General features: G+C 53.3%; 1 protein-coding gene across 7 annotated transcripts in view; it reads right to left on the bottom strand.

Moving 5' to 3' along the window:
• LOC138576642 (excitatory amino acid transporter 1-like) overlaps positions 1 to 25,992 on the bottom strand; it is a 718,046-nt gene that overhangs the window by 539,942 nt on the left and 152,112 nt on the right. For all 7 annotated transcript variants that reach the window (XM_069649577.1, XM_069649571.1, XM_069649574.1 and 4 more), the window contains one exon: positions 385 to 430. The gene's annotated coding sequence lies outside the window, so the exon portion shown is untranslated. The remainder of the gene's footprint in view (positions 1 to 384; positions 431 to 25,992) is intronic.

Below are 25,992 nucleotides of genomic sequence, written 5' to 3' on the forward strand. Positions count from 1 at the left end.
AATTCTCAATTGCAATTTAATTTTCCATCTTGTTAATTTTACAATCCTAAAATGCTAGGAAAATAAATCTGCACAGTGCTTCTGTTTGCTCAGTGAGCAGCAACACAGCAGAAGCTGAATGGAAATAAACCATTCCTTTTACCAAAGTGTGCAGTTTCTTTTTTGGAAAGGCTTCAGAGAAATAAATTCTGTTTCAGAGGCATTAATCCATGGCTTGCAATTACATCTATGTAGCTAAAAATCAAAAGATGTCTTCTGGTTTTTGTCAAGTAACCTGTCCTTTGCACTGCCCTCTGCTCTAAACTTGTGTGTAAATGTACACAGGAAAATAATAAAGCTGTCGTATTAACAAGGTTTTCATGCATAAAAAGGCCTAATACACACCTTATCTGGAGGCCTGTCGGTAGGAGTGTACGAGTTGACCACGGCACTGAAAGAAAAAGGCAATGAGTTAATTAAAGTGAAGTAAATTACCAAAAAGAAGCTCACTTTCAAGTAATTTGTCGGTGGGGACCTTGTATGTTTGTACACTGGCGCTGCAAGTGCCCACCACCAAATATTTGTCATTTGTACGGCGGAGTGCAAAAGGGGAGGCCAAAATGTGGTGTACAAGAGTGTACACCTTTGCCTCCCCCTTTTGCACTCCGCCGAGCAAATGAAGTAAGCGCTGCCTGCCATTACAATGGATCCCTATAGTAAATGCATGTCAGCGTAAATGCGTCTAAAGAGGAAGGAGTAGTTGAAATGTGAGTTACATTCACCCATCCTCCCTGCCATACAAATTGAGAAAAATGGGGCACACTTAATTCAAAGAGTAAAAATCCTATGTAGGACTTTTACACCTGGCTCAAAATGAGCTCTAAAGTAATTTACCAAGTAGAACGCTATGCATAGAGCCTTAAACATAATCCTCTGATTAACTGGCAACCAATGCAGTATACAATGAGCAGCGAAATCCACTCTCTATGGCCCAGGAGTAGCAGCATCTTTGCTGCAGCATTCTGAATAATTTGAAGTTTATGAACTTTAGCTTTCAGTAATTTCAGATAAACTGCATTGCTGAAACTTAGGAGCTTAGCTATAAATGCATTTACCAATTGCACCTTGTGCGAATAGCCAAGGTTATCTAAGAAGCATAACCAGGATACCACGCTTATCTGAGCCTTCAGAGACAGAGATGAATCTAGCCAAGCCCTTAGATTCTTAACCTTCTCTAATGGAACCAAAAAAAGGCCCAAAAGCGAGGGACCTAATGCTTCTGAAACCGAGCCTGTAGCCAGGGCTAGCTATCTGAATTACTATGTGAGGCTCCTCGTGGCACTCTGCCCCAACGAACACATCTCCCCTGCTCTCAGGGTGCTCTACTAGCTGCCCATCAGCAGCCATGCCTCTTAAAGCCATGTGCATTATCCTTCATGCCCTACATAAGAAAGGTCCTTAATTCTGCTGAAACAGACGTACACACTACCACCGCCAACCAAATCCTAAAGTCAGGTTCTGCACACTTCCTGGTGTTGCCTCTTTTCATTATCTCCAGACTAGGAGGATCCTCCTTCTCTGTCCCAGAACCCACTCTCTGGAACTCACTTCCTTTCACCTTCTGTCTCAGAGGACCACCTCTCTTTCAGGAAGACTCTTAAAACCTGGCTCTTACCCCCACAACCTGAAAACCTGCCGCCACACCGCACACACTTACGCACTGGCCTGCACCAGCCAAACCCCTTGCACTACTGCTTCTCCATTTAGTTACTTTGCTTCATCCCTTATCTTTCATCTTGGCACTAATGGTGCCCCTCATTCTTTCTCTCCCCTTAGACACTACTTCTCCCCCCCCCACACCATCATATTAGCAAGGGTGTGGCAACCAGAGGATTCTTGGGGGTGCCCAGCATCCCATACTTGGAAGAATTCCAAAGGTTGGCTAGGTATTGCACCTGCTTGGATTTGAGGGTGAGCAATGTGTCGTACTTTGACAATTTCCTGAGGTCGAACAATGGGTTTCACATGGATGAATTTGGAGGTGAACTATGTGTTGCATTTGGATTGTTTAGGGGTGGGCAAGGTATCACTCATGAATACTTGTATGAGGGGGGGCACAGTCCCTGCACTTGAACTGTTTGATGAAGGCAATGTATTGCAGTCAGACAGACTTGAGAGTGGGCAGCACATCGCACTTAGCCGAACACTTAGAATGGACAATATATTGTACTTAGATTGATATTGAAAGTGGGCAGTGTTTTCCACTTAGTTGGGGTCTCTGGTGATAGCTTTTGTATAGCACTTGGAAGGGTTGTGCAATTGACCAGGGTGCTGCACTTATTCGAGTCCATGAGGATGACCATGTTATGGTTTATAGGTGATTGGAGAATGGGTTCCACTACATATAATGCAGGTGTTGGCAGAATGCCGCCTTTACAGTTAAGTGGGGTTGTGAATGTTGCCACCTAATGATAGCTACATTTATCAACCCAGATGTATTAGAATTTGTTGAATGTTCCAATTCTAGGCTTTCACTTGATTATAACCAATGCATTTCTTCCAGTCGCACTCTTTACTTTTGTAATTAGCCAAAGGTGTGGCCTCACTCCTGAATACACCTGCTTTCACATACAACAGGAATGACACTGCTGCCATATGAATGCAATTACCTTTCGGGAGAAAACATTCAAACTGTAGCTACACACATACTTGACTATCCTCTTGCACATGCACACACACACAGACACACCTACCACCCCATTTCCCTAGTGTACCTCCACACCCAAACACATGCCAATTAGACATGGGTGGCTAGCAAGTACTCGGCCAACATTTAATGGCCATTATGCACACACGCATATTAATACCGCCTAACTTTTCCATACTTCTGTCCCTCCGACGGCGTTCTACGTACAGCACATTGGGACCATACTGTCAGGTTTCCTTCCCCTATTCAGGCTATTTTCCCTTATTCAAGTTTCTTTCCCTTTATTTCTCTTTTATTATCCTTTTTTAGATTAGCCTTGTGTGGGTGGGAAGTTTTCTATTGTAGTTGGTTTGGCCTTAACTTCCTGATTCAGAATCCTGGTTCTGACCCAAAGCAAAATGGAGTTTCACAGTGACAGCTCTGATTGGTTAGAAAACGCTGCAGAACAACAATGAACATTCTAAACTGTCACTCTTTGCCTTTCATCATCTAAGCCCCAGCTGAGAGGACGTGTGTAGTGGCTGCTCCTGCTTAAGACTTGGGCCTGGTGGATTTTATCCTTCAGGCGCTAGCAGTTGAGCGGCTACTTTCTTGGGGGTTTCAGGAGAAGTTCTCAGCTGTCAGGAATGTGATTTGAAGACAGGAAACTCTGAAGGTCTTTAGGAAATCGTTCTGGAGATAAGTGACTTTGTTTAGAGATTGTTAGACTGCCGCTCTGTTTATCTCAAAGACATTTAAGTGAGAACTCGTAAAATGTTTTCTTTGAATTTATATTTTGAACTGTTTGAGTGTGCTTGAAATTAAGCGCGAGGTTAACGGGTGAACGCTATTTGTTAAACACGTACTACGTGTGATCTGAAACTAACCGGTGAACCTTTGCGCGTGTGAAAATTATATAACGTCTTTGATTCCTCGCGAGTGAAAATAGCGCGTATGTTTTCACGCGCATTGTTTTGGCGCGAGAATTCAATTGCACGTGTGAGTTTCAGTGCGTGTGCTTCCTGGCGAGAGAATACAACTGCGCGTGAGTTCCAGCGCATGTGCTTCTTAGCGCGAGAATCTGTTCGCCGCGTGAGAACTCTATTGCGTGTGTGTTTTCTAGCGCGTGTGCTTCTGCGCGAGAACTCAATAGCGTGTGAGATTTCCAGCGCGTGTGCTTTCTTACGCGAGATTCAGTCCGCGTGTGAACTCTTTGGCGCGAGGGTTATAAGGCGCATGTGAATAGGCGCGGGAGTTCAACAGCGCGTGTGAATACTACCGCGTGTGTTTTCTGCGCGAGAATCCGTTTGCGCGTGAATTCTGCTTCGCGTGTGTTTATAAGCGCGTGTGTTTTCTGCGCGTGGACTTTTCTTACAGTGCGCGTGTTCTTCAGCGTGGGAAGTTTTCAACGTGCGAATCTTCAGCATTGAGATCATCTGCGTGTGTGCTTTTGCACGTGTTTCTTCAAGAATTCTCAAACTCTATTGAATTGTAAAAAGGTTTTGGAAACTAAAGAAAAGTTTGAAAGATAAAGAAAGGAAATATTAAAGACGATTTAACTGGACAATTAGTTAACTTTGAAAAAAGGCAAAGAGCAAAACTTTCCAGGTTTGCCCAAAATAAGAAGTTGCTGGGAATTTCAAGAGACTCAAGTAAGAGAGATTTTCAGCTTCTTTACAAGCTTCTCTAAGAAATTTAAAGACAAGAACCAGGTATGATTCTTACTTATTAGTTAAGGATTTAAGGTCTTTCCAACTCTAAAGGTTAAGTAAGTAATAAAAGGATTTGTATCTGCTTTTCTTGTATCCTCTGCAGGTTCAGCTTTGGTTAGCCTTGACGCAGTCAGCCTGGTGTTGTTATGTTATCCACTTCCCCTTTTCCCTTTGGGGTGTAGTTTGCAGAGCTGAATTAATATCTAGTTCTGGGAATTACATTTCAGGGGGATTGTCGGGGGTTCAGCAGCTTCCGCGGACACAGGACCTCTCAGCCTGACACATACCCACGGTAAAAGGCGCTATAGAATTGATTAAATAACCTACATTAATCTGCACTTTGAGAAGGATTACTACAAAATAGCATGTCTATCTTTTGAGGGTTGAATTCATTGAATGATTGACCTATCCCATAAACAACCTAAAAGATCTACTGCATCAGTAGCTGAGTTTCCTAGATGGAATAAGACGTGGATATCGTCCGCATACAGACAGAATGTTAAATCAAATGAGCGAACAAAGTCTGCTAGGAGCTCCATATAAATATTAAATAGCAAAGGACTCAGTTAAGAACCCGAAGAGACCCCACAAGTAATCGGTCCTTTAGAAGATTAAAAAAGTGGCAGAGCTATCAGTTTAACTACCTGTGAGGAGGGGTCTAATCCAGGATGAGGCTTTGTCTCAGACACCGAGCCAATACAGGTGTCCCAAGAGGGTGCAATCCAGTGTCGAATGGCTCTCACATAACAAAATAAAACTCCACAGATCACCATCGACCACCTGCCTAAGATTGTCCATGTCTGCAATTTTCACAGATTCGATATTGCGTGCCAGTTTAAATGCAGCCTGTGAGCCATTCAACACACCGGACTACTTCACAAATGTCTGCAACTACAATTTAGATAGCATCCAGTAACATTCCCAAATGGACGAGTCAAGAAATTGGACAAGAGCTCTCCAGGGTACAGGGTATTTTCAATAAAGTTTTCTCTGCAGCATTTTTAAGGTCATCATGCACTATTCCAAGCTCAAGCAAGCTTTTAATAATGTTACAAAAATCAGTGATTACGAGAGATCTCGCCTCTTCTAATCCTTGCATAGTTATTCTCCTGCAATACGGCTTATGGATTCCTTCTTGGATTTTAAGTATGATTTTGGAACAATACCCAAAAAAATAAAGCCTGAGAAATGTGCTAATTTACAAACTAAGAGATTACAATAGCTCTGAAAATTATCAAGGATTTTATTGAATGATAATTCATGTAGATTCTTTGAAAAAGGTCCTTCACATAAACATATGGGAGTGGCTTAAGGACAAATTATCGCACAAAGTGGAACCCTGAAATCCTGACAGCCAATCAGGATTTAGTTCTTCCAGGAAATAATCGGCAGTTTTGCCCACTATTCCATAGATACTGATGGCCATCAGGATCTCAGTCTATGTGTGCTTCCCGGTACCTCATTCCGCACTTACCTGGAACATTTTTACTGCAGGCACTGGCTACTTCCTCTACAGTCCTGGTGGACCTATCAAAAACTGAAAAGGGTCTTAAAGATGTCAACCAAGCAATGAACATGTTGATCCCATGTGATCAATGTTTTTTCTTTCACTCACAATTATTCTCCTTTAAACTCAAAGAGTGCAGAAATGAGAAACTATAGAGGTGAACGGTATTGTGCGCAAATAGCATTATAGCCCTCTGCATTCAGCTCAGCTACATAAGTATTATTGTCAAAGTACTGACCATTATTCTCTCATAGTACAAATGAGTGAGAAAGTGCTTAACGGTATCACTGCTTTGAAGCGAATAAGTGAAAGGAATAATATAGCTGCTTCTGTAAACAAAAGATAAGAGGCATAGGGTCAATTCTGCATTAAGATGATTGAACAAAGACGTTATGAATGTGTAGGGAAATGTGTAATGTATCCCCATGCCCTTATCAACCTCCAATTCTCGCTTCATGTTGCCCACTCTCCATATTATTGTAATGGAACATTCTATGCTCCACTCTGTATTGTGTTTTTAGGCCAATTGCTCCAACAGGTGAATATAAGTATAATTAAAGTGTTGCTTACTCATAGGATTGATGGACTTCAAAATAGTGCTCAATTCTATGCAAAGCGAGAATTCGGAAAAATATGAAAAGTTTGTAGCTCTTAATCTAATTTTATGCTCTTTCTTTGAAAACTTGGTAGAACTCATTACTGCATAAGGAACAGAAGTTATAAAAAAATGACAGATTATGGGGAAAATATGGACGTTGCGAACATAACATTTTGTACATATATCCCTGGGGACAATGTGCATCTGTGTACGAAGTTGGGGAATTTTAGGCCAAATCTTTCATTTTTAAAATTACCAAAATGTGTCAGCAAGGCGAAACCAGGTCCCACAGACTTGGGGTTTGGATTGAAATATGGCACACAAAATATGTAACCTGTGTATCTGATTTTCTCAGAGGTTGCAACTGCATAAATGTGTTGGAGGCAAAATTAGATTTTGGTTCCAGTAGCTAGGGTAGGTTTCTAAACACTGTAAAAAGAAAATCACCCCATAAACATAACATCCTTTTTCTGTGATCCAATCAGCGAAGAGCTAGGATGAGACTTCTACCTTGCTCAATCCTGTTATTAGAGGCGGGAGTAGTAAGCCTGCCCCTGCCATATACTGTAGTGATGTCATCTGGCATGATAAATAAGGGCCTCTGACAGCACACAGACACCACGATTCCTTTCTTCCTGAATTCCTGCGGGGCATCCGGTTCCTGATTTCTTCATCCTTTTTGATCCCGATTCCAGATTTTCATTGCAAAAGGCCTATGCATTGCTGACCCCATTTTGAGCTAGGCCTCAAATTCAACAAAAAAAAAATCCCAAAAACCCAAGGGAAGCATCCTGATCCCTGCTACTAGATGCATGCCTGCTGCAAACTTGTCACCCTGCTGATCTGTAGTATCTAGTAACCAGAAGTGCCAGTCCAGTGACCAGAACGGGCCAGCTGACCCTGTCCCGCCAGATTTGCCCAGCTGTCCTTTGTTAGACCAGATCCATGTGGTGACCAGAACCCTTCATGGTCCAAAATCCTAAATTAAAGTGGACCTTAAGTATTAATAGGTATCATAGAAAACCATAGCATACCTTGCCTTGCCCTATCCCGATCTCTAAACCATCCTATCCTTACCTTAATAACTTGCAATATTGTCAGAATCCTTATTGCAATCCTGTCCTTGATTGATCTTGCTAAGCATTTCTTTAGTCATTTTGATCTTGTGTAAATCCTAAACTATCAATCCTATTTCGAGTGATCGGGCTGGTTCCGCCAGGGTGGGCGCTGGGGATCTGGGGTTGAAGTCATGAATCAACTCTAGAGCTTACTGTGTCCCTCTTTGGTATTCTAGCCTGAATGTTCCAGTATAGAGTAAAACTTAGTTTGGACAAGCATAGTTTCTTTTATGTTTTCACTACCCTATTTTTCTAAAAAGGCCTCTTATTTTACATTGCATATCTCCCTCAGTTTAATAGCTAGAGACCTCATTTCAATTCTTGATTATACCTAAGACCTATAACTACACCCCAACCCAAAAACCGCACTCAAAATCAGAATTTCACCCATTTTTATTAAACAGTTTGGTTAATTTTAAGCGGGAATCAACATTTTTGCAAAGTTTTACACGTGTTATTTTTATTTTAAATTATTTTCAACCTTCCATTCAAATTTGAATTGTTTATTTTTGCTCAAACTATTGCTTATGACTGCTAGTATCTTTCCAATGTTGCTCCCATAGAAATGTGTACTGATTTAGGGATTTCTGAACACTTTCATTGTTTTATTCAGCCATTTTCGTGTCAATTTAACATTGTAAGGTTTCAAATACATGTTTCTCTCTTGTTTGAGGAGGGAAGGTTGGATTCGAATTTTGTTTCTTGTTCCTCATTCCCGATTACCTGCTGCTTCCTTATCTCTTTAAAATTGATTATTTGTGGGTTTAGGAATATTGCAGGGGGAAATCCTAACTTAAGTGCTATCCTCCCAAAAATTCAAAGTGTTCCTAATTCTCTGGTGTTTTCCCATTTTGTGCTGCTAAAGAGTGAATTTAAGTGCATTACATACCTTCTCATTTGTAATTGTCACCACATTGGGGATTGCTGCTCCCTATTAAAAAGTATATGTTTGATTTGAATTTTAAATAAATTAATATTACCTTTACCAACCAGCCTGATTCCTGGTCCATCCTGACCCTGGGTATTTCAAAAGGGGTGTGATATGAGTGGTGCATCTCTCAAATATTGAAACTACATATATAACACAATAAGCATTTCGGTTGTGCCCTGCATTCTAGGCTGAGACCAGGGTGTATCACCCGATTGAAATCCTTTACATCTTGTGGGCCCTTTCAATCCTCCAAGGTTAATAAACTGAAAACCATTGAAGTTGCTAGAATTAACATTGCATATCTATATGTTACTTACATCCAAAGAAACTGCAATAAATAGAGTTGGCCGGTGCTAAATGAAAACAAATCTATTTATTATTAATAACAAACAGGTTTCACCGGAGGTAGTGAGTTAGGTTTGCTGACAATAACCCTACAACTCGCCCTTTGACTGAGAATCACACACAAGTCCTGAACTCAATAAGTCAAATCACACTCGCACAAGTCAGAAAAAACAATTGTGCAGGGTAACCCCAAAAAAAAAACAAATAAAAAGTGTGTTAATGTGAGAATCTGGTTTATCCCAAATAACAATTCCACCAAAGTCAGATAAACTGTCCTGTGTCTTGAATTGACAATGTTATGCCAATAGTACCACAACTCAGCTTCAAGGATGTGTTATACCAGTCTCGAAGGTTGGTTCATTCTGTGAATGCACACTATAGACCTCCCATAACACGTTGAAGACATTGGAAATGCAAGCGTAGTATTCATAGTAGTGCATTGATATGGCCCAAGGTCACAGTTTTATATAGGTATCTGTAAATGGAAGGAATCAGGCACGTTCTGATTAATAAAGAACCGAGTAGTCTCACACCTGCCATGTATATAGCCACTGCCTTTCTAGGGGTATAGGTCCACATGACAGGTACCGTATTGGATACATTCAGTCAGTCATCTTATGATGATGAAAGACTACCTGACCCAAATGGGATCAGAACGGCTTTTTGTGAAGTGAGCACAATGTCATCAATGAGCATATGCTCGTGGTGCCGTCTGCTGGCGTTCAGTATCGGCCAATCATTTTGGTGTAAGGGGTGCAATTCATTGCTGCCCATGTGGTCATGCGCCATACGCGGGGCATTCTGCGTGATGTCACAGAAATAGGTTTCCATTATCATCTCAACATCGGTATTTCATGTAAAAATGAATGCAACTATCAGGGTAATTCATAGAATTTCGCAGAAAAGTGTCGCAAGCGGCTGGCGCAGAGTGTCCGCGTGCGATTGTGTGCGCCAGGCACGTGCGCTAAAACCGATTTCCGCGCACAGCGTATTCATGGATTTTAGGCTCCCAAACCAGCCGTGGCGCAGAGAATCGCAGCGACCCTGCAGCAGCGCCAGTAACGCCCCCAAGAACGCCCTCGCGCAAGGAAAGGCCATCAAAATCGCTAAATCATCGCAAAGGGCTGCACTAACCCTGGACCAGTTCACCGGGCTGGCAAACAGCAAACGCCAAGCGGGGAACGTGTATTCCAGGGGTGCGCGGGAAGTTCCACACACGATTGGCCCCGTGCAAGCAGGGTACGTGTATTTCAGGGGTGCGCGGGAAGTTCCACACGTGATTTCATCAGGGTACGTGTATTTCAGGGGTGCGCGGGAAGTTCCACACGAGATTGGCCCCGTGCGAGCAGGGTACGTGTATTTCAGGGGTGCGCGGGAAGTTCCACACGCGATTTCAGCAGGGTACGTGTATTCCAGGGGTGCGCGGGAAGTTCCACACGCGATTTCAGCAGGGTATGTGTATTTCAGGGGTGCGCGGGAAGTTCCACACGCGATTGGCCCAGTGCGAGCAGGGTACGTGTATTCCATGGGTGCGCGGGAAGTTCCACATGCGATTCCAGCAGGGTACGTGTATTTCAGGGGTGCGCGGGAAGTTCCACACGTGATTCCATCAGGGTACGTGTATTTCAGGGGTGCGTGGGAAGTTCCACACGCGATTGGCCCAGTGCCAGCAGGGTACGTGTATTTCAGGGGTGCGCGGGAAGTTCCACATGCGATTCCAGCAGGGTACGTGTATTTCAGGGGTGCGCAGGAAGTTCCACACGTGATTCCATCAGGGTACGTGTATTTCAGGGGTGCGCTGGAAGTTCCACACGCGATTGGGCCCGTGCGAGCAGGGTACGTGTATTCCAGGGGTGCGCGGGAAGTTCCACACGCGATTGGCCCCGTGCGAGCAGGGTACGTGTATTCCAGGGATGCGCGGGAAGTTCCACACGCGATTTCAGCAGGGTATGTGAATTCCAGGGGTTCTGAGGAGTACTACACGTGAATTGGCCGTGTGGGTCCTCCCAGGTGTACGCTCGACAACCTCCACGGCCCCTGCAGGCAGCCCACACCACGGGGGGACTACACTGCACCCCTGCTCATGTCCCGCAGGCAGCCCATCCACCATGGGCATGCCCCGCAGCCAACCCACATGTCACCTTGCACTACTGATCAACAATGCATGTCTCCCACCACCCCCACCCCCCAGCAGTGCAGGGGCACCCTCCACCAGGCCCCCACCCATGTCCCCTATCACCACCACCCCCCAGCAGTGCAGGGGCACCATCCACCAGGCCTCCACTCATGTCTCCCACCCACCCCCACCCCCCAGCCACCGTGGGCATCCCCCACCAGGCCCCCACTCATGTCTCCCACCCACCCCCACCCGCCAGCCACCATGGGCATCCCCCACCAGGCCCCCATGTCTCCCACCACCCCCGCCCCCCAGCAGTGCAGGGGCACCCTCCACCAGGCCCCCACTCATGTCTACCACCACCCCCACCCCCCAGCAGTGCAGGGGCACCCTCCACCAGGCTCCCACTCATGTCTCCCACCACCCCCACCCCCCAGCCACCATGGCCAGCCCCCACCAGGCCCCCACTCATGTCTCCCACCACCCCCACCCCCCTGCCACCATGGGCAGCCCCCACCAGGCCCCCACTCATGTCTCCCACCACCCCCACCCCCCAGCAGTGCAGGGGCACCCTCCACCAGGCCCCCACCCATGTCTCCCAGCACCCCCACCCCCCGCAGTGCAGGGGCAGCACCACCAGGCCCCCACTCATGTCCCCCTGCACCCCCACCCCCCCAGCATCCAGGGGCACCCTCCACCAGGCCCCCACCCATGTCTCCCACCACCCCCACCCCCCAGCAGTGCAGGGGCAGCCTCCACCAGGCCCCCACTCATGTCTCCCACCACCCCCACCCCCCAGCCACCAGGGGCAGCCTCCACCAGGCCCCCACTCATGTCTCCCACCACCCCCACCCCCCAGCCACCAGGGGCACCCTCCACCAGGCCCCCACTCATGTCTCCCACCACCCCCACCCCCCAGCAGTGCAGGGGCAGCCTCCACCAGGCCCCCACTCATGTCTACCACCACCCCCACCCCCCAGCAGTGCAGGGGCACCCTCCACCAGGCCCCCACCCATGTCTCCCAGCACCCCCACCCCCCAGCAGTGCAGGGGCAGCACCACCAGGCCCCCACTCATGTCTCCCACCACCCCCACCCCCCAGCCACCATGGGCAGCCCCCACCAGGCCCCCACTCATGTCTCCCACCACCCCCACCCCCCAGCAGTGCAGGGGCACCCTCCACCAGGCCCCCACCCATGTCTCCCAGCACCCCCACCCCCCAGCAGTGCAGGGGCAGCACCACCAGGCCCCCACTCATGTCCCCCTGCACCCCCACCCCCCAGCATCCAGGGGCACCCTCCACCAGGCCCCCACCCATGTCTCCCACCACCCCCACCCCCCAGCAGTGCATGGGCAGCCTCCACCAGGCCCCCACTCATGTCTACCACCACCCCCACCCCCCACCACCATGGCCAGCCCCCACCAGGCCCCCACTCATGTCTCCCACCACCCCCACCCCCCAGCCACCAGGGGCAGCCTCCACCAGGCCCCCACTCATGTCTCCCACCACCCCCACCCCCCAGCAGTGCAGGTGCAGCCTCCACCAGGCCCCCACTCATGTCTCCCACCATCCCCACCCTCCAGCAGTGCAGGGGCAGCCTCCACCAGGCCCCCACTCATGTCTACCACCACCCCCACCCCCCAGCCACCATGGCCAGCCCCCACCAGGCCCCCACTCATGTCTCCCACCACCCCCACCCCCCTGCCACCATGGGCAGCCCACACCAGGCCCCCACTCATGTCTCCCACCACCCCCACCCCCCAGCAGTGCAGGGGCACCCTCCACCAGGCCCCCACTCATGTCTCCCACCACCCCCACCCCCCAGCCACCATGGGCAGCCCCCACCAGGCCCCCACTCATGTCTCCCACCACCCCCACCCCCCTGCCACCATGGGCAGCCCCCACCAGGCCCCCACTCATGTCTCCCACCACCCCCACCCCCCAGCAGTGCAGGGGCACCCTCCACCAGGCCCCCACTCATGTCTCCCACCACCCCACCCCCCAGCCACCAGGGGCACCCTCCACCAGGCCCCCACTCATGTCTCCCACCACCCCCACCCCCCAGCAGTGCAGGGGCACCCTCCACCAGGCCCCCACTCATGTCTCCCACCACCCCCACCCCCCACCATCCAGGGGCACCCTCCACCAGGCCCCCACTCATGTCTACCACCACCCCCACCCCCCAGCCACCATGGGCAGCCCCCACTAGGCCCCCACTCATGTCTCCCACCACCCCCACCCCCCAGCAACCAGGGGCACCCTCCACCAGGCCCCCACTCATGTCTCCCACCACCCCCACCCCCCAGCAGTGCAGGGGCACCCTCCACCAGGCCCCCACTCATGTCTCCCACCACCCCCACCCCCCAGCCACCATGGCCAGCCCCCACCAGGCCCCCACTCATGTCTCCCACCACCCCCACCCCCCAGCCACCATGGGCAGCCCCCACCAGGCCCCCACTCATGTCTCCCACCACCACCACCCCCCAGCAGTGCAGGGGCACCCTCCACCAGGCCCCCACCCATGTCTCCCAGCACCCCCACCCCCCAGCAGTGCAGGGGCGGCACCACCAGGCCCCCACTCATGTCCCCCTGCACCCCCACCCCCCAGCATCCAGGGGCACCCTCCACCAGGCCCCCACCCATGTCTCCCACCACCTACCAGCAGTGCAGGGGCAGCCTCCACCAGGCCCCCACTCATGTCTCCCACCACCCCTACCCCCCAGCCACCAGGGGCAGCCTCCACCAGGCCCCCACTCATGTCTCCCACCACCCCCACCCCCCAGCAGTGCAGGGGCAGCCTCCACCATGCCCCCACTCATGTCTCCCACCACCCCCACCCCCCAGCAGTGCAGGGGCAGCCTCCACCAGGCCCCCACTCATGTCTACCACCACCCCCACCCCCCAGCAGTGCAGGGGCACCCTCCACCAGGCCCCCACCCATGTCTCCCAGCACCCCCACCCCCCAGCACTGCAGGGGCAGCACCACCAGGCCCCCACTCATGTCTCCCACCACCCCCACCCCCCAGACACCATGGCCAGCCCCCACCAGGCCCCCACTCATGTCTCCCACCACCCCCACCCCCCAGCCACCATGGCCAGCCCCCACCAGGCCCTACTCATGTCTCCCACCACCCCCACCCCCCAGCAGTGCAGGGGCACCCTCTACCAGGCCCCCACCCATGTCTCCCAGCACCCCCACCCCCCAGCAGTGCAGGGGCAGCACCACCAGGCCCCCACTCATGTCCGCCTGCACCCCCACCCCCCTGCATCCAGGGGCACCCTCCACCAGGCCCCCACCCATGTCTCCCACCACCCCCACCCCCCAGCAGTGCAGGTGCAGCCTCCACCAGGCCCCCACTCATGTCTCCCACCACCCCCACCCCCCAGCAGTGCAGGGGCAGCCTCCACCAGGCCCACACTCATGTCTACCACCACCCCCACCCCCCAGCCACCATGGCCAGCCCCCACCAGGCCCCCACTCATGTCTCCCACCACCCCCACCCCCCTGCCACCATGGGCAGCCCCCACCAGGCCCCCACTCATGTCTCCCACCACCCCCACCCCCCAGCAGTGCAAGGGCACCCTCCACCAGGCCCCCACTCATGTCTCCCACCACCCCCACCCCCCAGCCTCCATGGGCAGCCCCCACCAGGCCCCCACTCATGTCTCCCACCACCCCCACCCCCCAGCAGTGCAGGGGCACCCTCCACCAGGCCCACACTCATGTCTCCCACCACCCCCACCCCCCAGGAACCAGGGGCACCCTCCACCAGGCCCCCACTCATGTCTCCCACCACCCCCACCCCCCAGCAGTGCAGGGGCACCCTCCACCAGACCCCCACTCATGTCTCCCACCACCCCCACCCCCCACCATCCAGGGGCACCCTCCACCAGGCCCCCACTCATGTCTACCACCACCCCCACCCCCCCAGCCACCATGGGCAGCCCCCACCAGGCCCCCACTCATGTCTCCCACCACCCCCCACCCCCCAGCAGTGCAGGGGCACCCTCCACCAGGCCCCCACCCATGTCTCCCAGCACCCCCACCCCCCAGCAGTGGAGGGGCAGCACCACCAGGCCCCCACTCATGTCCCCCTGAACCCCCACCCCCCAGCATCCAGGGGCACCCTCCACCAGGCCCCCACCCATGTCTCCCACCACCCCCACCCCCCAGCAGTGCAGGGGCAGCCTCCACCAGGCCCCCACTCATGTCTCCCACCACCCCCACCCCCCAGCCACCATGGGCAGCCCCCACCAGGCCCCCACTCATGTCTCCCACCACCCCCACCACCCAGCCACCAGGGGCACCCTCCACCAGGCCCCCACTCATGTCTCCCACCACCCCCACCCCCCAGCAGTGCAGGGGCACCCTCCACCAGGCCCCCACTCATGTCCCCCACCACCCCCACCCCCAAGCAGTGCAGGGGCACCCTCCACCAGGCCCCCACTCATGTCTCCCACCACCCCACCCCCAGCAGTGCAGGGGCACCCTCCACCAGGCCCCCACTCATGTCCCCCTGCACCCCCACCCCCCCAGCCACCATGGGCAGCCCCCACCAGGCCCCCACTCATGTCTCCCACCACCCCCACCCCCCAGCCACCAGGGGCACCCTCCACCAGGCCCCCACTCATGTCTCCCACCACCCCCACCCCCCAGCCACCATGGCCAGCCCCCACCAGGCCCCCACTCATGTCTCCCACCACCCCCACCCCCCAGCCACCATGGGCAGCCCCCACCAGGCCCCCACTCATGTCTCCCACCACCCCCACCCCCCAGCCACCAGGGGCACCCTCCACCAGGCCCCCACTCATGTCTCCCACCACCCCCACCCCCCCAGCAGTGCAGGGGCAGCCTCCACCAGGCCCCCACTCACGTCTACCACCACCCCCACCCCCCAGCAGTGCAGGGGCAGCCTCCACCAGGCCCCCACGCATGTCTACCACCACCCCCACCCCGCAGCCACCAGGGGCACCCTCCACCAGGCCCCCACTCATGTCTCCCACCACCCCCACCCCCCAGCCAGCCCCCACCAGGTCCTCACAATCCCCAATCATGTGCGTTATGGTCAGCCTCCACAGCCAAAAAGCCCTACCAAGTAACCCATTCACCCACATGGAAATGGAAATTACATGTTACATCCCCAATGTTCATGAAGCTAATGAACCCATGTCCGTCACACACAATGGTTGCAATTGAATGGGAAAACACCCAACATGACATGCATGAAACCAATGAGATGATACCACACAGTGAAGTATGAAAACAAAATTGTATTGAAAAAAAGAAAGAATGCTAAAGAAATGAAACAAACTACAATGGGAATGAAAAAAAATAAGCTGCATGTCCGTATAAAAAAAAAACAGCAAATCCTAATCCAAAAAAAATGTCGTCCAAAGTCAAATGTAAAAAAATATCTATCCAATTAAGAACTATGTAAAAAACTTCCAAGGGTCCATGAGCCCAACTGAACAAAGGAAACCTACAAAAAAACCTAACTAAAATGCAACTATATACAAAAAGTGGAGCAGTGTCCGTCGACTCCAAATCATAAGAACAAACAAAGGAAACCTAAAACTAAAGAACTATATACAAAGGCGGCGGGAAAGTCCAGCGGCTCACTCCGTGGTGTTCCGGGCCAGGGCATCATCGAACTCCTGTTCGATGTCCCGGAGGCGGTCCAGTTCCATGGCCCCGAGGGTCCGCAGGGACGACGCCGTGTCCTCCTCCAACCCCCTGCGGATTGCCTCGAGGCACTCGGCCCGCCTCAGGGCCCTCCGCATGGAGTTCTCCGCCCTGACCATTGTGAGCCGCGCCTCTTCCGCCCGCCGCCGCTCCGCACCTATGGCGTGGCCCAACCGCTGCCACACGGAAGACACACTCTGTCCTGGGTCCTCCTGCCGATGCCTGCCCCTCCGATGTCGAAGGCCCCGAGCCTTCATGGCTCCCACCATGTTGCTGCTGCTGCTCTGCCTCTGCCCGTGCACTGCCTCCTGCTGCCTGCACATCCTCCGCCGGCTGGGGTGCAGTTGTTGATGTGGCCACCCCTGCTGGACGTCCGACTCCCGACTGTGGCAGGGATGCCTCCTCCACCAGCCTGGCCGCACTGTCAGAGGCAGCTCCACAGGGCACCCAGGTGACTGATGAGTGGGAAGATGGCACAGAGGACGACTGGCGCGTAGGGGGTCCAGTTGAGGAGGGGGTCGGAGCAAGCCCCATCAGATGGAGGAATCCGGTCTGGGTGACCTGTCCCAGCAGGCTGACGTGGTCAACGAGCCATTCGAGATGACGTGCAGTCTCTCCATGAAAAGACTGCAGGTCACCTCGCATGGCCCGTTGACGCAACGCCACACCAGCCAGGACAGGCTCAACCCGGACCTGGATAGCCACGTCCGCAGGCAGATGAGGCCAGTTGACGTCAGCTCATCCCCTGCCTGAAAACGGGTCTGGACGTAGGCATCCCTGCTGGTGCAAGATGATGCAGGGACAGGATCGGGGACAGGATTGCACACAGGCACCTCCGCGGCGGCCTGTGCTGCCTCCTGTCCCTGGTCCTGCACTGCACCACTAGCACCAGTGGGATCCCCACCTCCAGACCCCGTCTCTGGTGCTTGCACGGCCTCCTCCTCCACCAAACCCCCCACCAACCTGGATGACTCCGTGCCATCTTCCCCTGTGGGGTCCCAGCTGCCCCTTCTGCTGCCGATGAGTCCAACTCCAACCTCCGCCTCTTGGACCTCCCCCCGGCAGCTGCGGCCTGGGACGCGGCACAGGACTCCTCACTCCCCGACGAGATGACAACACGGGAGGGGAGCCGGGCCTTGCGTCTCCGGCTGGCGGTGGGATCCCCGCCGCTGTGCTCCACAGAACCTTCTCCGCCCTCTTCATCAGTTGACGCTGCAGACAGGGAGAAACAAAACACAGGCATCAGGGCACTGTACAATGGACACATACACACATGACAGTTGTACATGAGTGGCATTGGCAAACCTCAGACATGTCATCACAATCCCCAACACACATGTCATTGCAACTCGCACACATGAGCCATACCACAGCCATATCGCAACTGCCACCACCATCCCTACACATACAACAGCATGAGCAGCCAAAGGGGAGCCAGACATCACATGCAACACAGGAAGTGCACCACACATGTACACACACCACCACACTTGCATGCATGTGTACACCTCTGCCAAGTGTCGCACTGTTCAGACGGGCATCCATGTCACATCTGCCAATCAGGCTTCCACATACCGCTGTCACATGCATCCATGTTGCATCACTGTTGCACCCTTGTCAAATACACACACATGCACATGTACACAGTGCTCATACATGCAGCCGAAAACAACATACATGCGTGACATCACGGACATGTCTACTTACATACACATTCATCCAAACAAGTGTGCACACACAACTGCATTTGGCATGCAAGCCTACACACAAGCACCATCCATGTCTCACATTACAGCCCTCGCATGTGTCAGCCCCACGGCCCTGTACACCCCCACCCATACTCGACCCCATACAAACAGATGTGCAACCTGCACACTACCGAATAATCACCACACGCACTACTCACAATCAGGATGCATGTACACTCACCGCTCGACTCCAGACGGGTCTGCTTCTCTAGGACCTGGACGTGGAGCGCTGGGGATATGCGTTCCAGGACCCTCATCTGTTCTTCCGACAAGTGGCCCCGGCGCCCCTTGGCATCCGCTGCCTTCAAGAGGCGCCGGTCCTTGTTCAGGGTCCTGGACCTGAAGTCCTCCCAGCGCTTCCTGACATGTTGTAAGTCGCGGACTGCCACCCCCTCCGCGTTGATGGCAGTCACGATGTCAGTCCAGATCCGAGTCCGTCCTTCCTTGTCGGCGCGGGAACTTCCGAAGAGGGCATCATACTGCCCCAGGACTTGCTCCACCAGGACACCAACTTCGGTGGCACTGAAGCTGGTGCCCCTCTGCCTCTCTGGCCGGGGGTTGTCAGTGGTCACAGATGGTGTTTGCCCCGACATGACAACCCCAGAGGCAGGAGTGGGTGGGCAACTGGGTCCTGGGGCTGGGCTGTGGAGCGATGGAATCCCAGTCGGGAGTCTTCGGTTCCAGCAGGGGTGGTCACAGCAACAGCACCCCTGGCTGATGTGCAGGCAGCAAATGGCAGTGCACGTGGGCAGCAGGCAGTCAGGCAGCAGCAGATGACAGGTGGGAGCGTGCTCGGGGCTCTGGGGGGCAGTAGTTCGGCCTTCTGGGCAGGAGCGTGGTCTTCCGTGTGCATACGCGTGGCCAGCTTGATACGGAGTGATTTGGCACGTGAAAAATCCAACACGTCTGCGTGTAATTCGAGGAAAGGCCCTTAGCGCGTAAACGCGTCGCCAGCGTATGCGCGTCTATGAAGTCACGTGCACGTTGAATTGGGCACACGTTTGAAATGTTGCGTGTGAAAAAAAAGAAAGACACGTCCGAGTGTCAAAGCGTGTAATTGGTGGGAATGGGCCTAGCGCGTACACGCGGCAGTGACAAAGCGTGTAATTGGTGGAAATGGCCCTAGCGCGTACACGCCGCGTAAGTGACGCTGGACGTGTGGGCCTGTATAAAAGGTACGTGTAGAACACCATTTCCTTGTACGTGCTTTTCGTGGAGAGCGAGTGGGTGAATTCTGTACTTCTTGTCGTTTCACACGCAATTTACTTCACAGCGTTTCAAGTTCGTATTCCCTGTTACCTCTGACAGCTTTTTCTCTTTTACTGGTTTACCTGGGCCTGTTCCCTCAAACAGTGATCCCTTCTACTGTTGTCCTGTCTCCTCAGACAGCGTACAAATATTCTTTTGGCGGGGGTGTTGCCAACCAAACGCGCTCCTTTTTCACGCTCTTTTACCTGGCAGACGGTGAGTCACGCACGTATCTAACATCTGTGCTTGCCCCGTGTGTAGCCTACCCCTTCAGAGGTCATTCTAGGCTGCGTGTGACACGCATACGTTCATTCTTGTGTTACTGGGTGCCACAGCGTAGTGCAGGTTTTTCTTTCTGCACACGTGGTCTAGGAGGGGTTGCGTGCACGTCATCTCCCTTTTTTGGGGCTCCTGTGCGTAGCGTGACCCGTCATCTTTCCCCAGGGGTTACATTCAGCCTTGCAAGAGCACTAGGGTACAATTACCATCTGGTACCCAACCCCTTTGACCCCCAATTGCCCAGGACAATAGTTTACAGCCACTCCCATACGCACATTTACATCAGTGCCATGGCTGGGAGGCGAGGATTCCGTAAGGGTGGCAAAGGTGGAAGAGCCACAAGTGGTGGCCGTGGTGGATCCGGTAGGGGACGTGGTCGTTACTTGCAGGGTGAGCCTGTCCCCCCCATGTGTGGTGGACCAGTCAAGGGCACCCATAATCCCCCCCCACCCTCCCGTTGAGGCTGATGTGGCTGACACCATCCATGCTCAGCCCTTGTTGGACCAGCCCATTGTGGCACCAGACCTGGCTGACTCCATGGCTGACTTCCAGGTCAGCAGGGCTACGACACGTGCGCTGGTGCACGTTGATGTCACCATGCCACGTGCATCTGGGGCAGCAAGGTCATCTGCTGCCCCAAGTAGGCAGGGCAGAGAGGCTGCAGGGGCAGCTGCGGCTCCATCCACCCCAGCCCTCACACACCCAGCCAGGACAGTGTCGGTCCTAGTCCATCCTGCTGACATTCCCCCTGACACCATCACACTTGAGCCAATGCCTGCACCAACTCCCATGCTGAGTGTGCAATCCCACACTCCTGATACAGAGTCCACCAGGGCTCCTGCCCCTAGTGTCCAGAGCGGCGCAGGACACTCAGGATCACCACCACCTTCCAAGCGGAAGAGGAAGAGTGCTCGTCCGGCACAGGCTGATGCCCCAGACACGGCTACACAGTCCGGCCCGACGAGGAAGCCCAGCTTCACGGATGACGAACTGAATGCACTTGTCGAGTATGTGTCCGCACATGACAACGAGATGGTCATTGTTGCAGGATCCAAGACCACACCTGCACAACGCCAGGCACACTGGCAGACCGTTGCGGACATCATAAGTGCCCTTGGAATCGTGAGGCGCACAGCCAATGATTGCTATAAGCGCTGGAATGACCTAAAGCGCAGGGCAAAGAGTAAGCTGGCCTCAAGTCATGCCGCAACTCTAGTGACTGGAGGTGGGTCTCCAGTAGTAGACATGGAACTCACTCCACATGAGTCAGTCGCTGCGACCTACGTCACGGAGGAACAGATCCAAGGCGTGGGAGATCTGCCTGATTACGAGGCATTGTCCGGTGAGTGCACATGCATGTGTGTGTCATCCATGTGCATGGTGTGTGTGAGGGCTTCTGTTTGTGTGCCAGGTGAGAGTGTGTGCGCCTGAGTCGTATGGGTCAGCCATGTGCTTCATGCAATACATCCTGCGCAGCTGCATTTGGCCATAGCAGTATCCCTTCTGCCAACAGTAGACATCTAGCCCAACTGCACGGCAGTTGCCCTTGAAGTGTCACCTTGCCACAACATTGTTGCTTATTTTTCACTGTTCATTCAGTCAGATTGTTTGCATTCCACCACTTTTACTAGGCATTTCGCAGTCCTCTAGTCACATGTCTGACATGGCTATGGTAAAGTGGAGTGACTTTGTTACCTGGATATCATTTGTTCACACATGTCCCTGTGCAATTGGACCATTTCGGACTGGCAGCTTCAGGTGAAAAATCTGACCTGTTTGAATTAGAAAAGCTATTACATGCGGGAACTGGACTGAATGAATAGGTGCTGCCCTCCTCTCCATCTTCACTCAATAGCAATGGTACATGCCATCTGTGTGATGGCATGTGTGTTTCACCTGGCAATCACAGGCCAATGTGTGATGCCACTGCCAGGCAGCATGCAGAAAATGTGTTCATCTTCCATCTTGGTGTCATCAGTGTGTGCCATTTGCCTGCCCTTCATATGCAGTGAGGGTGCATGCATGGGAGGGTTTTAGTCATGTGGGACATGTGTCAATCAAGTACTGGTTCTCTTGCTTCTCAGCCCTCATTGTGTGCCATGGTGCTAATGCCCGTTTCCATTTCTTTGTTTTTATGTCTTTGCAGGGGAAGACGCACCTGATACTGCTGGGGTTGTGGAGATGGTGCAGACCCAGGAGGGGTCCGAGGGCCGACCAACCACCAGTGAGGGACGTGGTGTGGTGGTGGGTGAGAACCCACAACTGCTGCAGGTCGTGCTCTCAAGGGGTGTCTCTGGCTGCACCTCCCCCGAGCTGTACTCAGGTGTTGATTCGGATGAGACCTACGTGCCGTCGCAGGTGAGTGTTCCAGGGAGGGATTCTGTTCTGTCCCACCCACCTGCACCAGGGTCAGAACCCTCAATGGGGATGTCAGTGTTGGCAGCTACGCCTTTGGTGGTTACGGATGCAGGGTCACACTCCGCGACATCTGATCCTGTTCCTGGGCCAGCAGATCAGAGGGGGAATGCAGTCCTGCAGCCTCAGGCAGTGCCGGCACAGCAAGGCGCAGTTCGCCTTGCCCCAGACAGGTGTGGTGCCCGCCGACGTGGTGGCCGTACGCCACCTGGCAATACCGCATGGGAGCAATCCATTTACGGTATGGCAACCCAACAGGCAGCATCATCCGAGATGATGGCTCAGGCCATGGATAGGGTGGCCACTTCCATTGTCCCCCCTGAAAGGCTGATGGAGCCACTACAGCAGGCAACCGACTCCATCTGCCAGTCACACAGGGAGGACATGTTGGGGTCCAACAGGGACAGGCGGGCGGCACTGGCGACTCTGCAGGAGGCCATCTCCATAGAGTCCCAGGGCCACAGGGAAGCCCTGAGGCAGGAGCTCCTTCACCTCAGGACGACTCTTGTTGAGCTTGAGGCTTCAACACACCAAAGGACAGAACAGCAGCTGGAGCGTCTCACCCGTACGCTCTCAGCTGAGTTGCAGGCAACGAGGGCGAAGGTCCGGGCATCCCGTGAGTTGTTGCATGGGGACCTCCGCACACTCATCCTCCAGAACCAGACCTACCATACCCGCATGCTTGCAGCCATGGAGGAGCAGACTAGGGCCTTGCGTGGGCTGCCTCCCATAGTGCAACCGCCTCCGGATGCAGCTGCACAGGGTGATAATAGCGACAGCAGTGATACTCCCACAATAGGGTAGCCGTGTGGGCCATGAGCCCATGGAGGTGTTTTTTTTTCCCAGGATCCACACAGGTGGGTTCTGGTGTGCACCTTCTGTCCTCGGACCTCCTGGGTGGCCTCCCCAACCCCCCCGGGCCCATCAATGGCCATTTTTTTTTTTTTTTCTTTTTATTTTTATTTTTAATTATTTTTTTCCCAATTTTTTGGGGACAATTTGTTGGCTTCCGTGGTTCCTGTGGGCATACGCTGCATTGTGGCTGGGCACATGCAGGCTTGTCATGTATTTGGTTCAGATGCTTGGGTTTGAGTCACACACACCCCTCCTGCTTCCCGTTTCCATGGGCTTGCAAAGGGTGTGCCCAAGTGACATTGACGTACATGGTGACATTGGACTCCCACTACATGTGTGGGTAGTCTAGTCAATACTGTGTATACATTCCTAGTGCATATTGCTGTTGTGTTGTACACTGCATGTTGCATTGATGTGTAACTCATCATCTGTGTCTACCTCCCAATTTGCAGGTCCCTTCCTCATGTCTACACAAGGCCCTCTAGTTTGGAGATGGGGTCCATGTTGGCAGCAGTGCACCTACAACTCTACATGGCGCCAACACTGCACAGTTGGTAGTGGTGGGAGTGCAGGCATTTCCAGGTGGTGAGACTACTAATATATAACATTTGTGATGTCATGTTAATGGTAGTACCTGCTCAAGTTTGTTGTTGGTCCTGCATTACTGTGAGCATTTCAGGTGTTGCAAGTTTCAATTAGGGACACTCTACATTGTGACACTAGTGTCATGTTGTGGGGATTACTTTGTTTACCTGCAAATAGCATGACATGGCACGGTGTGTCGTGTGGCGGTGCTGGGGATGGGTTGGCTGACATGGCACTGTCCTCTTGTTGCATTTTGCAAGTGGGTATTCATTTTAGCTGCTTGAATGTGTTACTTCACAAAACTGCATTGGTGGTGTCTGTGTGGGTAGGGATGCACACATTGTGACACTTCCAGGTGAACAATCTCAGGCTGATATGGTTTTCACGGTTCATTCTCCAGACATTCAGGATCAGTGTCAGGTTGAGTCATCATTGATTGTCAGATGGAATGTGCCAGGGCAGTGTGCACTCCACAGGGGTGTGATTTCTATGTGAAGTAATTAGCCACTAGCTGTGTACGGGCTGCCTCCCCCGTTCCCTTTCCCCTCCCATGCGCAGCGGCTGTGCATGTGGTTGGAGATGTGGGGCCACCACCATGTCCACGGCCAGGCCCCGGCGTGTTGCAACGTTGTGCAGGACACATGCTGCCACTATGATCCTGCACACTACTGGGGGAGCGTACAACAGCTGCCCGCCAGAACGGTCAAGGGAGCGAAAGCGTGACTTTAGCACTCCGAATGTGCGCTCCACTATGCCCCGGGTTGTAATGTGGGCTGTGTTATATCTTACCTGGGGTGGCGTGGTGGGGTTCCGAATTGGCGTCATCATGTGGGGGCTGAGAGGGTAGGCACTGTCCCCTGTGGAGGTGGTGATTGGTATCATTGGTAGGGTTGTGACCTTGCTCAGTATCTGACATGCATGCATGTGCAGTGGCATTCATACTCACCAAGCAGCCATGTATCGCCATGCCGCCCAGCTTCTAGGTCCCGGTTTAGGGTGGACATTCGGTAAATGAAGCTGTCGTGGGTTGACCCGGGATAGTTGGCATATACTGAGGTGATGATTCCCTTGGCATTACATACTACCTGCACATTGATGGAATGCCAGTGCTTGCGGTTCCTATAGATGTGCTCTGATGCCCTGGGGGGACGTAGAGCCACATGGGTGCAGTCGATGGCACCTAGCACTTTGGGGAATCGTGCCACACCGTAAAAATCCAGGGCGGCAGCATGCCTTTCTGCAGGTGTTCTGGGCAGGTATATGTGCCTGCGGACTGATGGGCGTGCAGTGATGATGTTCAAGACCTGCTGTAGGCAGCGTGACTGGGTGGCCTGTGATACCCCACCCACAATGGCACTTGTCCGCTGAAATGATCCAGTGGCTAAGAAGTGCAGTACATTGAGGACCTTCTCCAGGGGGCTGAGTGCTTGGGAGCACAGGGTGGGTGATGTGAGGTCATCCTCCCACTCACTCACCAGGTCCAGTATAATGTGTGGTGGAAACCTGTACCTCCCATGCACCTGGTCATCAGGCATCCCGAAAAGGCTGGTTCTGGGTGTGAATATTCTGGCCCTGACTATCCTCCTCCTCCTCCTTTGGTAGCCCACGCCCACTGCTGCTAGGAACGGTATGTTCATCCTGGGTCTGAGCTTGTTATTTTGTTAGCGCGCAAATTAATGCGTTGCGCGTGTTGTAGGCGAGCGTGTGACCCGCGCACCCCTGAAATCCAGTACCCAGTCCAATAGCGTGTGGAAATTCCCGCGCACCCCGGGATACAGGTGCGCTGACGTACTTGCGTGTGTAAGTGCCCGCGCACCCCTGATATACACGTACATAGGCCAATCGCGAGTACGCGCACTTTTGTCCAATTACATGCGATGACACTCTGACGTGCAGTCTTTCCACGTGTGCTCTGTCATCACGTGCTGTGTGGGAAACACCCGTGCGGGTCACGTCACAGACGCGCTTACGCGCTGAGGGCCATTGGTCCAATAGAATCGCGTATGCGTGCTTACGCGCTAAGGGCCTTTCCTCGAATTTCACGCTGACGTGCAGACTTTTCACGTGCCAAATCACTCCGTATCAAGCTGGCCACGCGTATGCCCGCATGGAAGACCACGCTCCTGCCCACAAGGCCGAACTACCGCCCCCCAGAGGCCCGAGCACGCTCCCACCTGCCATCTGCTG

The sequence above is a fragment of the Ambystoma mexicanum genome, chromosome 1p (assembly GCF_040938575.1).
Source record: "Ambystoma mexicanum isolate Mex_15411 chromosome 1p, UKY_AmexF1_1, whole genome shotgun sequence".
In the NCBI taxonomy this organism is placed as follows: Eukaryota; Metazoa; Chordata; class Amphibia; order Caudata; family Ambystomatidae; genus Ambystoma; species Ambystoma mexicanum.